Source organism: Hetaerina americana, unplaced genomic scaffold, assembly GCF_022747635.1.
Source record: "Hetaerina americana unplaced genomic scaffold, ioHetAmer1.1.p SCAF_7, whole genome shotgun sequence".
Lineage (NCBI taxonomy): Eukaryota > Metazoa > Arthropoda > Insecta > Odonata > Calopterygidae > Hetaerina > Hetaerina americana.
In genome coordinates this window covers 65,638,848-65,652,239 of record NW_027287316.1, presented here as the reverse complement: position 1 = coordinate 65,652,239, position 13,392 = coordinate 65,638,848, and the positions used below count along the sequence as shown (strand labels likewise).

The window sequence follows — 13,392 nt, the reverse complement described above, 5'->3', positions numbered from 1 at the left end:
CCTTCTGCTCTGCCGCATCGGGGTAGTAATAAAGACACGCGAAGGCTTAAAATCACAGCAGGAAATACGGTCGGAATAGCAGGAAAAAAACCACAGCTCATTACTCATTAGAGTACCGGGTGCGTGGTCGAGGGGGGAAGGGAAGCCGTGGGATGATAGTCGGGTGTTGGTGTGGGGGGAATACGGGAAGGCGTCTTATGAAAGGGATGGGGGTAGCGCGTGCGAAGGGAGGATGGGGCGAAGGGTAAATAATGAATTCGTGGCGGCGGGAGGGCGTAATGGTGGGTGTGTGTGTGTGTGTTACTTGTGGAAGATTGTGTGCCTGAATGATGGTGGTGGTGGTAGTTGGGTTCAAAGTGGCGCTCTGGTGTGCTTCGGTGCGGTTGGTGGACGATGCATTGGGCGTCGAGGGATGGCGGAGGGGATGAGAGCGTCGGATCCCTGGGGGGGGGGGGAGAACGAGGAGGAGGGGTGTGGGAAGGGAGCAAGGGAAGGGGAATGAGGGAAGAGAAGGATTCCAGATGGGACAATGCAATGACTGCGACCACTATTTCTCGCTCACTCCCACACCCCACTCATACGCAACAAAAATTTCATTTCGTTCGCATGTATAGGAATGCTCACATATCATGTATTTCTTAAATATTCACGGGATTGTTTAAATTATACACGGATGAATTATATCTCCTGAATTTTTAATGGAATAGAAACAGTGTCTGAGGGTCATTGCATATACGAGTACGTACCTTATATTTCCTTAAATATATAGAACTCAATAACTCCGAGCAATTTGATGATACTGGCGAATAAAAAGTGTCTTCCTTTCTTCTGCTGAAGAAGAGGGTTCAGACACCGAAACTACTGTAGGTTTGATAACTCTTTTTTCCGAACGTAATTTTACGAGCGAGTGCCTGTGACGAATTTATTCACAATTTTGAGTGCGTGTATATGCATGTATGTATGTACGTGTGTATGTATATATATATATATATATATATATATATATATATATACATAACTTAGAAAACGAACGCTCGGAGACGACGCAAATATCTATAAACGCTGATTAACAACGTATCTAAACACAGAAATACAAAGGACACTCACGTATAGATTCAACACTTCGACAGCAGCCGCCATCTCCTGCCATCCGTGTATGTATATATATATATATATATATATATATATATATATATATATATATATATATATGTATATATATATATATACACACACACACACACACTCATACATGACCGCTTCTGTATAAATATTCTCGTTAAATCGGTTCGGCATTTTCTAAACGCATACTATTGGTTAACAGAAGGAAACTTTTCGTACAGCAATTAACTTCATTATGATAAGAGGGTAATTGCTAAAGGATAAATCAAATAAAAATAAGACAAATAATAGAGCTGTCTTGACTCGTGTTGAAGGTTTGTACAATCTAGCGGTAGTGTAAAAGGCTCTCAGGCAAGTCGTTGTGTTGTATTAATTGAACTGAAAACATACGTCAGTTCTCACGGTCTGACAATGGTTTTGGCATCGAAACTTAATTTGATTTGCAATTAAAATCGGCGTGCTTAATTACCTTTGAATTTAATTTAGTCAATTATTATCGAGCATGGATTTAGGCTATTGACAGGAGAGTCTCGTAACCCTTAGACGTTTCCACATCAGCCCAAGTCGGCTGAGATTCTGGGCAATACCTCTTCAAAGAAGAGGATCTGGTAATTATGTGCATAGTTATTATATCCAGTGGTCAGCCGAGGGATTAAGTCATCCGGGCATTGATGGCTTTAGGGAACGTAGGAATGGTAGGGAAAAACATTTCGACGGCGTGAGCTTACTTTAACAGTCAGGCGCTAGAGGTCCAAATTCACAACAATGGGTTTGGGTCTTCAGACATAATAATTCGTGTTTTGTATGAAGTGGCCATCGATGAGCTACTTAATGGTGGATGACATTTTTCATCTGCCTATAAATATAATGTCCATGTTATTCTTCATATTTCACGCAAAATATTCACTTAGTCAAAAAACGAATGAGACTATGATTAAAAATTGTAGTCGACACATATGGAATCTTATAAAATAAATGCTTAATGAAAGACTTACCTATTATGAAAAATAACCAAATTGGAATGTATAGTTAAAAGTAAATTTTAATATTCTCATTTTTATCTTCTTTAATTCCTATTATGATGACATATTATGATTTTCTTCCTATAGGTGGCCTATTACTTGCGATAGGAGTGTACAACGAAAAAATGTGGTATTTCCGGCAATACTTCTAGAGTTCCTGAGTAAGTACATCGGTAAGTACGAAGTAACAATGCAAATTCGAGTCTCACTCCTCATTTCATCTTTCTGTTTGAGTTTAATTGAAAATGTGTGTAATTATATGTGGGTGTGTATATATATATATATATATATATATATATATATATATATATATATATATATATAATGGGCTGACACAACATAACACAAATAGAAAAGAATAGACACATATAAAAGAACACTTACACGGTAAATTGTTCGAGCTTTCGGCCCTCTCAGGGGCCTTCTTCAAGAGATTCATTCCCGATGCTGTTTTATTATTCGTTATACACAGCCGTGAATCTAGTATGTCTGTTTCTTTTATTCATTTCACCATTCGTTTTTATTTGAACCTAAGATTTTCATCCCAAGAGATGACGATGAATAGAACACCTGCGGGAGATATAACTCTGTTAAGGGTCACGCCAGCCCTCATCGAAACTCTTACATAGACGAAATGCAACATCCTAAGTACGAAAAATGTACTTTAAATGCTGGGTTGTGCTTTGTTAAGAGAGACAAGGGAATTATTGCTGTCATGTTTGATACGTTTTGTCCATCAAAAACCTACCTTAACCGGTAGATAACCGATAATAGTTCTGGAGAACTTCGAATAAAAAAAAAATACATTTTTCCCTCTAGCCCGGTCGTTTTCCAGTTAATCTAATCCCTTATCTTTCGCGCTAAAAATAGTATCTTTAATTTGTCGATTCTACACTTGATCTCCCTAATCTTATTTTCATCATTCATTCGATCGAAGTGCGATGAGGTCAATAATGCATTTTCAATATCAACGCTCTAGAAACCTGCTTACAATTTATTCAATAGATTTAATCTCTAACTGAACTTTCGTGAGTGATTCGCAAACTAGCTCATCTAATAATCTAGATACAATGCTACGTTTTCATGAAAACTTTTTATAAATATAACCCCTTAAACCCCTTAAACTCTTCCCGGGGGATCGAGATGGTGCGGGGGCTAACGTACTGGCTTCCCACCCAGGGGGCCCGGGTTCATATCCCGGCGGTCTTGAATATTTTTCAGTGGTATCTTAATCCCTACTTGAGGTGATTTGTGGAGGGCACTCTGAGTGAGTACGCCGTCCGTCGGATGGGACGTTAAGCTGCGGACCCCTTGGCGCCTTTCGTAAAGAGTAGGCTAATGCCGACGCCGGGTTTCTCTCCACCCTTCATCCTTTCCTGTTCATCTCCTATGGTGCAAATGACCTCAGCTGTCGGTCGCCTCCCCTAAATACTACTACTCGTTCTTCCCCCGCACGATATACACAATCGTAATAAAGTCATACCAGGGAGCGAGAAAAAATTAACTGTATGTGCAGTGCACCAGTATGCTTCAATATAAGCTAAAATATATTTAAGTGAATGTATGAATTAACATATCCTGTATACATGACTGGTGCCCTAACACCCCCCGCCATACGCTCTTGTGTCGGCCTTCAATGCACTGTTAAGATGTAGATGAAGCGCAGTTAATTCTGACGCTAGTTTTCTCCGCATATACTCTTATCCGATTCCCTGATAATAATCTAACCTTAATATCCACATCTTGCAGATCTACAAATGCATAATATCCCAAAAACCCGCCAAAGGGAGTGCCACCGCTGTATGACGGGGGTGTTAGGACAACAGCCATTCATGCAGAAATATTAGTTCATATATTCAATGGGATTTTGGACGGGATGAAGGGAGGAAGAAAGTACTCAGTAATGAAGAGGGACCTGATGTAGAGTAGGATATTGTGTTTTGCTAGGAGTCACAAGTTATTTAATTAGTAGCTCTGTCCATCCAAAAACCTTCCTTAACCGGTAGATTACCTAATAATAATAATATATTCAATGGAATATTCGTATATGTTAGAAAATACAGAAATATAATAACAGACGCAAGGTTCTCTTTTCTGGAAGGTGTGTAATAGCGCCAGAACTATATATACACAAATATGAATTTTTATACACACATATATACACACGCATGCATTTGAATATGTAATTTTTGATGAAGACACACATTTCTTGGCATATATATCTAAATACCTACGTACAACATTCAATAAGTTGTGCGCTTGACTATATCGCTGTACGTATTTTGGTTTTTAAATAAAAATAAGCGGAAGTTTGGGTTCATTTTGTTTTGATTTCGTATCGTACAAGGGTATAACGAATGACTGAATCTGTTGACGATGGTGACCAATTCTCTAATTTTATCCATATGGTCGAGTCTACCAATGTAATTCTGGTCGATAATAATTCCTTCGATGTCGCAGGCAATGTTGAGTGCCCTGTACTTTAAAAAAAATATGAGACTTGCCCGCTCTCTTCGTGAATCGATTGGTTCGAAATGAGTAATAAATAGAGAGCGTCTTCATTTTCCTGTGATTGTTTCATTGGCTCTTCCCTCGCGGCATTGAAGCAATGCTGAGAGTCGAGAGTATTCTCAGGATCAAGTGTCGGAAAAGAAAGCTTTAGCCGATTCCTCGAATCGTCCGTCCTACTTTACAGTGTTCTTCGTTTTCAGATTTTCCCATAGAAGCAAACGTCCTTCCCCTCGGGGTCATGACGACATCTGCCAAATCCATTCCGTGCCAACTTCCAGCAATGACCTCTTCGGGGGAGAAAACCATCCCTTTCCCCTCATGGGAGGTCAAAACGAGAGATAATTTTGCGGCACGGGCGCTCGAAGCGTTAAGCACAATCTTGCCAGCGAACGGCGGCAGATCGATTCCCGCTGCTCCTGGCCCGGGGGTCTGGGTATTCGTGTGGGGTCGCACGTCGCCTTCTCACGGGATACTTCTTGCAGCAGGAAAGTACATACAATGGTGGAGAGTTTGAAAAAGAAAATGTGGCGTGGAACTTGTCCCGAATGTGTTGATCCAAAGTAGGAAACTTTCCATTCAATAGGTTTAGAGTTTCCAAAACTAGAATGGAGGAGACGAACGGCAACTAAAAGTTATCTGTGCCATTGAGGATAGGTGGGTAATTTGGGATGTACGTAGGAAATTCGGGGAATGTGGAAGGGGTGGGTGGGGAGAAAGCTGGCGGCAGGACCTACCGCAGCTACGCTTCGTCTACATCTACACAATAACGTGCTGGTCGCCGAAAGGGCGTATGGCGTTGGGTGTTGGGGCACCATCCATGCATGCAGAATTATTACTTCATCAATTCACTTGAATTTACGAGTACATTAGCTTATGTTGCAACACACTTTTTACATGCTGATATTTGTGTATATGATGCAGTGTTATACTTTTTTGGCAAATTTATAAAGTTTAGACAAATTAATTTATTCGGGTTCTTGGATTTGATTTTATGATAATTAAGTAACGTGCGAGGGAAGAACAAGTACTTCAATCTTTGTGTGGCGGTGTTTATTCCTCTCTCTCCCTTTTTCCATGCTGGTAGTACAATCTAATAATTTAATTTTGCGCCATCATGATAATTACCTCGTTGTTGCAAGAAAACTCAGAGGTCTTGCTCCTTTCTAAAAGTCTTAAGTCTTGCCTGCTCTCTTCGAGTTTAAAGAGGTTACCAAACTAATCCAACAGCATCAACATGTCGCCATTACGCTTGCGCGCTTCTTGTAGCGAGTTTTAACAAATCTAGCAAATTTTCTTTGAACTTTAAGTAATTCCTTGATAGCATTTTCTCCCGTGGATCCCAAACTTCTTGCGTATTCTAAATGTGGCTCAACTAATGAGAAGTAACACTTCTCTCTGATTACATTTTCCGACAATCCGGTTCTAATGAAACCTAGATTCTTTAAGCCTTATCTGCATACTCTTCTAATTTATAAATTCCATGAAAAGTTTAATGCCAGTGTAGCACTAAAGTAGATGTCGTGTTCCGATATACTTAACTCGAGCCCATATATTTTATAATTTTCGACTTGTACATTTTTTCTTTAATTCCAAAATTTCATCACTGAACATTTTCTGATGGTTAATTCTACCCCCCATTTTTTACATTTCTCCGATATCTAATCTAAATCTTTAGGGGATGGCTTGCTATCTTCCGGTGTTACTATTTATCTAAAAGTCACTGTGCCGTCTGCAGATAATCTAAGATTTCTTTTAGCATGTGAACGTAGATCGTTAATATTCGTAGGCTTTCTAGAAATCTAAAAATACAACATCCACTAAGATATTCCATTTCCACGATATCAGGACATCATGAATAAAAAGACTCAATCATGTTTCGTATTATCTCATTCTTAAAAACCTGTGCTGATTACGGCATAGTATATTCCTGCTGCCGAGAAAGGCCATTGTATTGCTAACAATGATATAGCCTAAGATTTTGCTGGAGGTCGATTTTTAAAAATTGGTATGTACTCATTGGGGTCGAGGCCTTCCCTATCGTGGCCTTTGTAAAGAGGGATTATGTGAGCTAGCTATCAGTCGCGAAGTATTGTACCTTCTTCTGTAAACTTATAAAAAATAAGTTTTTAAAAAGGTGCGATGTCTTTCGCAAGTCCCCTCAGTATTCAGTTTGGCTAAATATTTTGTAGCTGTTTCTCAATTACCTCCTAAAACATATGTCGCTCATGGGAACTTCAGAGTATCTGGGGTACTTCACTCTTTGCTTCAATATTTCTAGTGTATATGTCATGAGTAAAAAATCTAGAAAATTGAACTATTTACGCCGTAACAACTTCGGCATTTTTGCTTTGAAAGAATGAACAATTTGAAGTTTTTCTTATTTTTCCGTGACGGGAGGCCAAAATGAAATTGGGATATTCTATAAATGTTTGCATAATGTTTTGCTTTAAATATGTATTTAAAGCCGTGTGCATAATCGTTTTCGTTGTTGATCGACAAACTCATAGTTTACCTTTGACGTTTTCATTATTTTTCGTCATTACTTTTAAACTTTTTTTTTAATTTAGTAAATCTTTCTTTGCCTGCTGAGAACGCCGCTCTGACATCTCTATTGCACCATCGTATTTCCTTGTTATCACGTTGGAATTTTCATGAAATTAAATTCTTTATCTCGTCATGCATAATATTTAAAAACTTTTTTCGATTGCGTTTTTTGTCAGCGCTGTGAGTTTGCAACTTGAATATTTGCAGTTCGAGTTTTAACTTCTCCAGAAGTCCATTTAAGTTTTCTTTATTGTCTAGATTTTTTTATGCATTCCTCAAACGTTTTAACAAACATAGTTTTCATATCCTGTGAGTTCAACTTTGCGCTGCCCTCAGTCATGTCCACGTTTGTACGTAATACTATGTGGGGTATTGATCGCACATATGTCGAATATTCTGTTATCTCGATCCCACTATTTGCTGTATTACAAATATGACGAATACGTTCAGACGTTTTAGAGAGAACTCATGATGTTTTGCTGGTTTTCTTTTGAAATAGTTGACTCAATTAATTTTCGATGGATTAAGGTCACCGGCAACTACAAATATATTGTTGTTACACTCGGTTAAGAGTTTGAAAATTCGGTCATCAAGATCTGAGAGAACATCTATGTAGGAGTCAGGTGGAATGTAGAATGAACATATTAATGAGTTCCTGTGATTGTAGTTCTTGACGTTACACCAAACGCTCTCTGTACCGTTGTCGTCGCATTCGTAAGAAATATTACCGAGTTGTGAATTATTATTATTTTAGAATTACGTTGCATTTAATTAATGCAACGTAATTCTAATCGTTAATAACTACAATGAAGTTTATTACCCAGTGGCTGCTTTGCATTCATACGTAAAACTTCTAAAATTGGATGGAAAGGGCTCAAACAATTAACTGAGTCCACTTAGTTCGTTTGATCTATCTTTTTTGTAGATGATAAAACCGTTCGAAGAAGTCTCACTGTCTGTAATATCTTCTGTGAGCTGACTATCATTAACTATGATAATATCTGGAGTTGTACCTCTACTTTCAAATATGTGCTCTCTATCCGATCTTTTCTTTGTATTATTTTTTAATGCCTCAGCAATATAGTGGGATAATATTTATTCTGCCCAACGCTTTGCTTGTTAGCAGTAGGAATGAAATAGCATTTATTACGGATGCCCTTATTATTTTCTTTTCGAAAACTGTAATTATTTACTCAGGTTGATCTCAAGAAATTGTCCTTAATATTTATTTCCTCAGAAGAAGACCTGCACTCTGATCTACCAATGACGCTTAACTCTCGTCCTGTGTTCATTTATCCTGCACGCTACCTCCTGCGATTCCTCGTTCGAATAATGAACTCCCGCACGATTGATAGGTTCTCCCTGCACGATGAAAAGACAGGCCAATGCTGGCCAATAAAGTCCACTCCAGTATCCCGGAAAAAATTGCCCATTCGACTATGCAACCCTTGTATTTTTATTTACACAATTACGTTGCAATTAGGCAAATTTCCTGGTGGCAACGGTCAGGTTAGGTCAAAGATAACTCTACAATGAAAATTACATACGAACACATAAAAACAGAAGAGATAAAATATTTTTACATAATGACACTTCCACATCACATACAATATGCCGTCCACATCACATACAAACAATATTTTCATGACTAAAATGAAGTTTATTACCCAGTGGCTGCTTTACATTTCAACTTAAAACTTCTAAAATTGGATGGAAAGGGCTCAAACAAACCTCCAGGCAGCTGGTTCCAATCAATTATGGTTCTATTTAAAAAAGAGTATTTTTTCTTATTTGTTTTTTGAGTCCTTATTTTTATTTTGAGGCTATGGTCGTTTTTCCCTTAAAGTTAGGCTTTTCTATCCCTTTTCATAAATCTTCCCACGCTTCGTCCTTTTTAATAATTCTATACATCGCGCCCAACCTACTCCTTTTTCTTCTATTTTTCAAACTCTCCCATTTCAGTATATCTAACATTTCTGTGACACTATCTGTTCTTTTATACCTTCCGAGTACATATCTTGCTGCCTTTCTTTGAACTTTTTCTATCTTTTTAATATGCCCCACCTCATATGGATCCCATACTATGGAGGAGTATTCTAGGATAGGGATAACCAGTGCCTTATATGCTTTTTCTTTTGTGGCTACGCTACTTCCTTTTAAATTTCTCATCGCCCAATGCAATACTTTAAATGCCTTCCGTGTCAAATTGTCTACTTGGACTCCCCACCCAAGATCCCTAGTTAAATAAATGCCTAAATATTTGCATTGACTAGTACATGGGATTCTTTCTCCAAAGAGGGTGTAAATTTCCTTTTCTGCATTCTTTTTATGTGAAAATTTTATATGCTTACTTTTACTTATATTAATGCCCATATTATTATTTGTAACCCAGTCACCAAGGCGATCGATGTCATTTTGTAATATTACGTGGTCATTTACATGTTCTATCCGTCTGTATATAATGCAGTCATCAGCAAAGAGTCTTATTTGGGAATGTAAATTGTTTAGTAGATCGTTTACGTAAATTAGGAAGAGTAATGGCCCTAGAACACTGCCTTGTGGAACTCCTGCTAATACTCTCGCCTCATTTGAAAATGTATCCCCTAATTTTACTTTTTGAGTTCTGCCTCTGAGAAAATTTTTTATCCATTGTTTTACCCTCAAGTCCAATGGTAACGAATCCAACTTAAACAATAATTTATCGTGAGGCACTCGGTCAAAAGCTGCCGAAAAATCAACAATTACTGCATCCACTTCCTTTCCTTCATCCATTGCGTCGCCGATGTATTGACTTAATCCCAAAAGCTGCGTTTCACACGAGTATCCCGTTCTAAACCCATGTTGGTGTTTGAATAGCCATCTATCTCTTGCCCACCATTCCCGAATGTAGTCAGCGATTCTTTTTTCCATTATTTTGCAAACAACTGAGGTTATGCTTACCGGTCTATAATTGTTGGCTATTGTTTTATCCCCTTTCTTGAAAATTGGTGTAATATTTGCTTTTTTCCAATCATTGGGCAAGGCATCATTATTTAAAGTTACTTTGAATAGATGACTCAGGTACAAAGCTATTGCGGTATCACCCAGTTTTAGAATGTCAATTGAGATATTATCCAGTCCCACTGACTTATTTTTCCTCATCCTCCTTATTTTTTTCACATGCCGCTCCAGATAACGGCAAGTGTTTAGGATCCATGGGAGAAACCTTTAATGAAAGAGTTGGAAAATGTGAATGGGAAATCTGCCAAGTTTGTTAAAAATCGCCGCGAGAAGAGTACAAGCGTGGCGGCTATGCTGGAGGAATTATTTTTGAAGTTCTTTGATACACGAAGAGAGCAGACAAAACGAAAAAAGATAAATGTATTCAGAGCACCCAAGTTAGCTTGAGACACAGGGAATTGTTGCGGCCCCAAATAACAGTGGTTGATTGGACCATCGAGATAAAATGAGGGAGATAAACTCGGTGATTGTCACCATCGAGTAATCGTTTTTACCTCGAGACGATATGCAATCCTAACCAAATCGATCCCAAGCACCCGTATAATTTTATTTTAAAATCAACAACCTTTTACAATTTAAATAAGCACTCTCATTATTACACGACACATGAAGGCATGTGTATATGCGTATGTTTTTAGCGCATATGAGTAAATTCTTAAGCATTTATGAACTGAAATTTATTCATAAATGGCTGATGTCCCAACACCCGCCGCCACAATCTCTTGACAAGGGATATTGTGTGCATGCAGATGTCGTAAATGGCCATAACTCGCTGTAATTGTTTCTATATTGAATCATCTGAAGTGGACCTTTGAAATATTTCGTCGCTAACTGAAAATGCCGGCAGATTTCGGACATATAATTATTAAAAAAATAAAACCAGGCAAAATGTGCTTGCGAGAATAAGTGTGATATAATTTATTTTAATGCTAGTATTATATTTATATGTTTTTTTCATTTGATTACTATATAATTATATCGCTATTATTTCTTATATTGATTACTATATATATATATACTTGATCATTGATCATATAATATTACATTTATATAATTTATTCATATGTTTATAGGATATTAGATTATTTTGGAATGTAACACAATGTCCCAGTAAATATTTATAATTGTATAATTCCGATTTATTTCAATGAAAATAAATATACTTGTACTATGAGTGGTGTTGAAGTCAAGATTTATAACCATCGTGATGTACCATATCGGTAAAGGATACCATTTCTACAGGATACGACGTAGTATATATTTTATACGTGATAATATAATTCAACTCAGAGTTTACGGATTGGATTCTTGCCTAGGTATGTCTCTAACCTCCACGTAACCATTGATTGTTTGTGTCTTAGTTTTTTATGTTTATAATCTAATGAAATAGGTGAAACTTGGCTGTTTTAGGGTAAATGCTAAAGAAACATTAATTTATTTCAAAAGTGAGCAAATGTTATTGTAAAGTTTACGTAGTTAGACCAACTTATGCCAGCGATGAAGTGTGTATGTACCTTTGATTAATATTATCTTCATGGTTTAGATATTTTATATTTTTATTGGCAACTGCCAATTAAACAAAACGTAATCATTTATGTTAAAATTCCTAGTTCTGAGTGTTGAGTTATACACTGCCACATACCCCAGTGGTGGCTTTCAGGTCACCATCTAAACGAAGACGTAGCAATGAGGACATAATAATTCTTGAAACAAGTAGCTCATCTCGGGTACATAGAAATGTACTTCACACCTAGACCTGTGCATGTATCTCTAGCTAACATCGTCTACAGTATTTTTCATATTTTGATGGTTTATAAGTAATTAGCAGCTAAGCAAAGTTCAATGAAACTGTGAGAGATGCCGCGATACTAACTTTTAACGAATTCATCCGCTAATGCACATTACAGTGGAGCAATTTTGGAGAATAAAAATCATTCGCCTTGGCGGAGATTCGAACCCGTATCTCAATCGAGTCATCCGGCTTCGGATCCTTTTTAACTTGAATGATCTTTTACACTTTAAAATTGTTACACTATGACCAAGCAAAACTTAGTTTTTAATGTTGAATGCCTGCTCTCAAACCATAATTATGTTTATTATTACAATTAATGTGCAGGTAGAGAGTGTCAGGTGGCACAAAAACACCCTAGCACCACAAACTTGTAAAAATAACATGAACATTATTTTTTTTATCAAGACTATTACTAAGGTAATCAACGCAAATACGAAGCCAGTACACCTCGGCACTTGGTACAACATCATATCATACAAAAAATGCACCGTCCAGCATTTCACCCCGTACAAAATCTTCCCCAACCGCATATCCTAGCGGTGGTTTGCAGGGTACTATGCAGCCCTAGATGTAGTTGAAGTACCTAGCGTCCCGTGCGTCCTCAGCATTTCGTTCAAGTGAAAGTGAAATCGGACGTATCGCTCCATTTTGGTTTGTCGGCGACCACTCATAAGACCTACGCGATGTTCCACTGCGCCAAAACTAAATGCCATAGCTTCTTCCTGAAGGCATCGCAGCCGTGGATACCGAGCATTTCTCCCTCCGTGAACACATCCGCTTGAAACCGAGCTAATTCCCCATCCAGCCCGCTCATCGCGAGACTTGACGACGACTGCAACCATAGCGACATCATTTCCTCCCGTCGCCTCTCCCGGCCATGGGGAACGCTTCCGAAGGAAAGTGGCATCTCTCCCCGCGTCGCCCGGGAATCGACGTTCCCTCCGGAATAGCATCTCGCCATTTCCTCCGGAATTATGTCTTATTTTTTTGGTGTGTTCTGCGCTCCGCATGTGGAAAAAAATATTAGTCATTTTTAAAGAAGAGGCAATTTAACGGCGATACGTATCGTGCTCCATTACTCGTCTATTTTCGGTCTCGAAGAGCAAGGTGAGTTTAAAGCCTTAAATATAAGCTCCAAATATCCTCCGGGGATCGCTCTACGTGTGTTTGAACGCTATGCTGTTTTCACACACTTAACAACGGTAAAAACATTTTAAACTTTAGCGAATAAATTTATTTATAATTTTTAATGGTCTTCAATTGAGTTCAGCATGATTAATCATCAAAATAATAATTTACTTGATAATCAGTTATTTTCTGTGATTTCATATTTTTGGAATGTAATTTCTTGTTTTAACTAGCGTATAATCATCAACCAGTTTCCATTTATCCATTATTACT

General features: G+C 37.9%; 1 long non-coding RNA gene across 1 annotated transcript in view; it reads left to right on the top strand.

Moving 5' to 3' along the window:
- Positions 1 to 13,392, top strand: part of LOC139696461 (uncharacterized) — a 452,594-nt gene that overhangs the window by 358,755 nt on the left and 80,447 nt on the right. The window contains exon 4 of the long non-coding RNA XR_011702624.1: positions 2,232 to 2,317. This is a non-coding gene — a long non-coding RNA (uncharacterized lncRNA). The remainder of the gene's footprint in view (positions 1 to 2,231; positions 2,318 to 13,392) is intronic.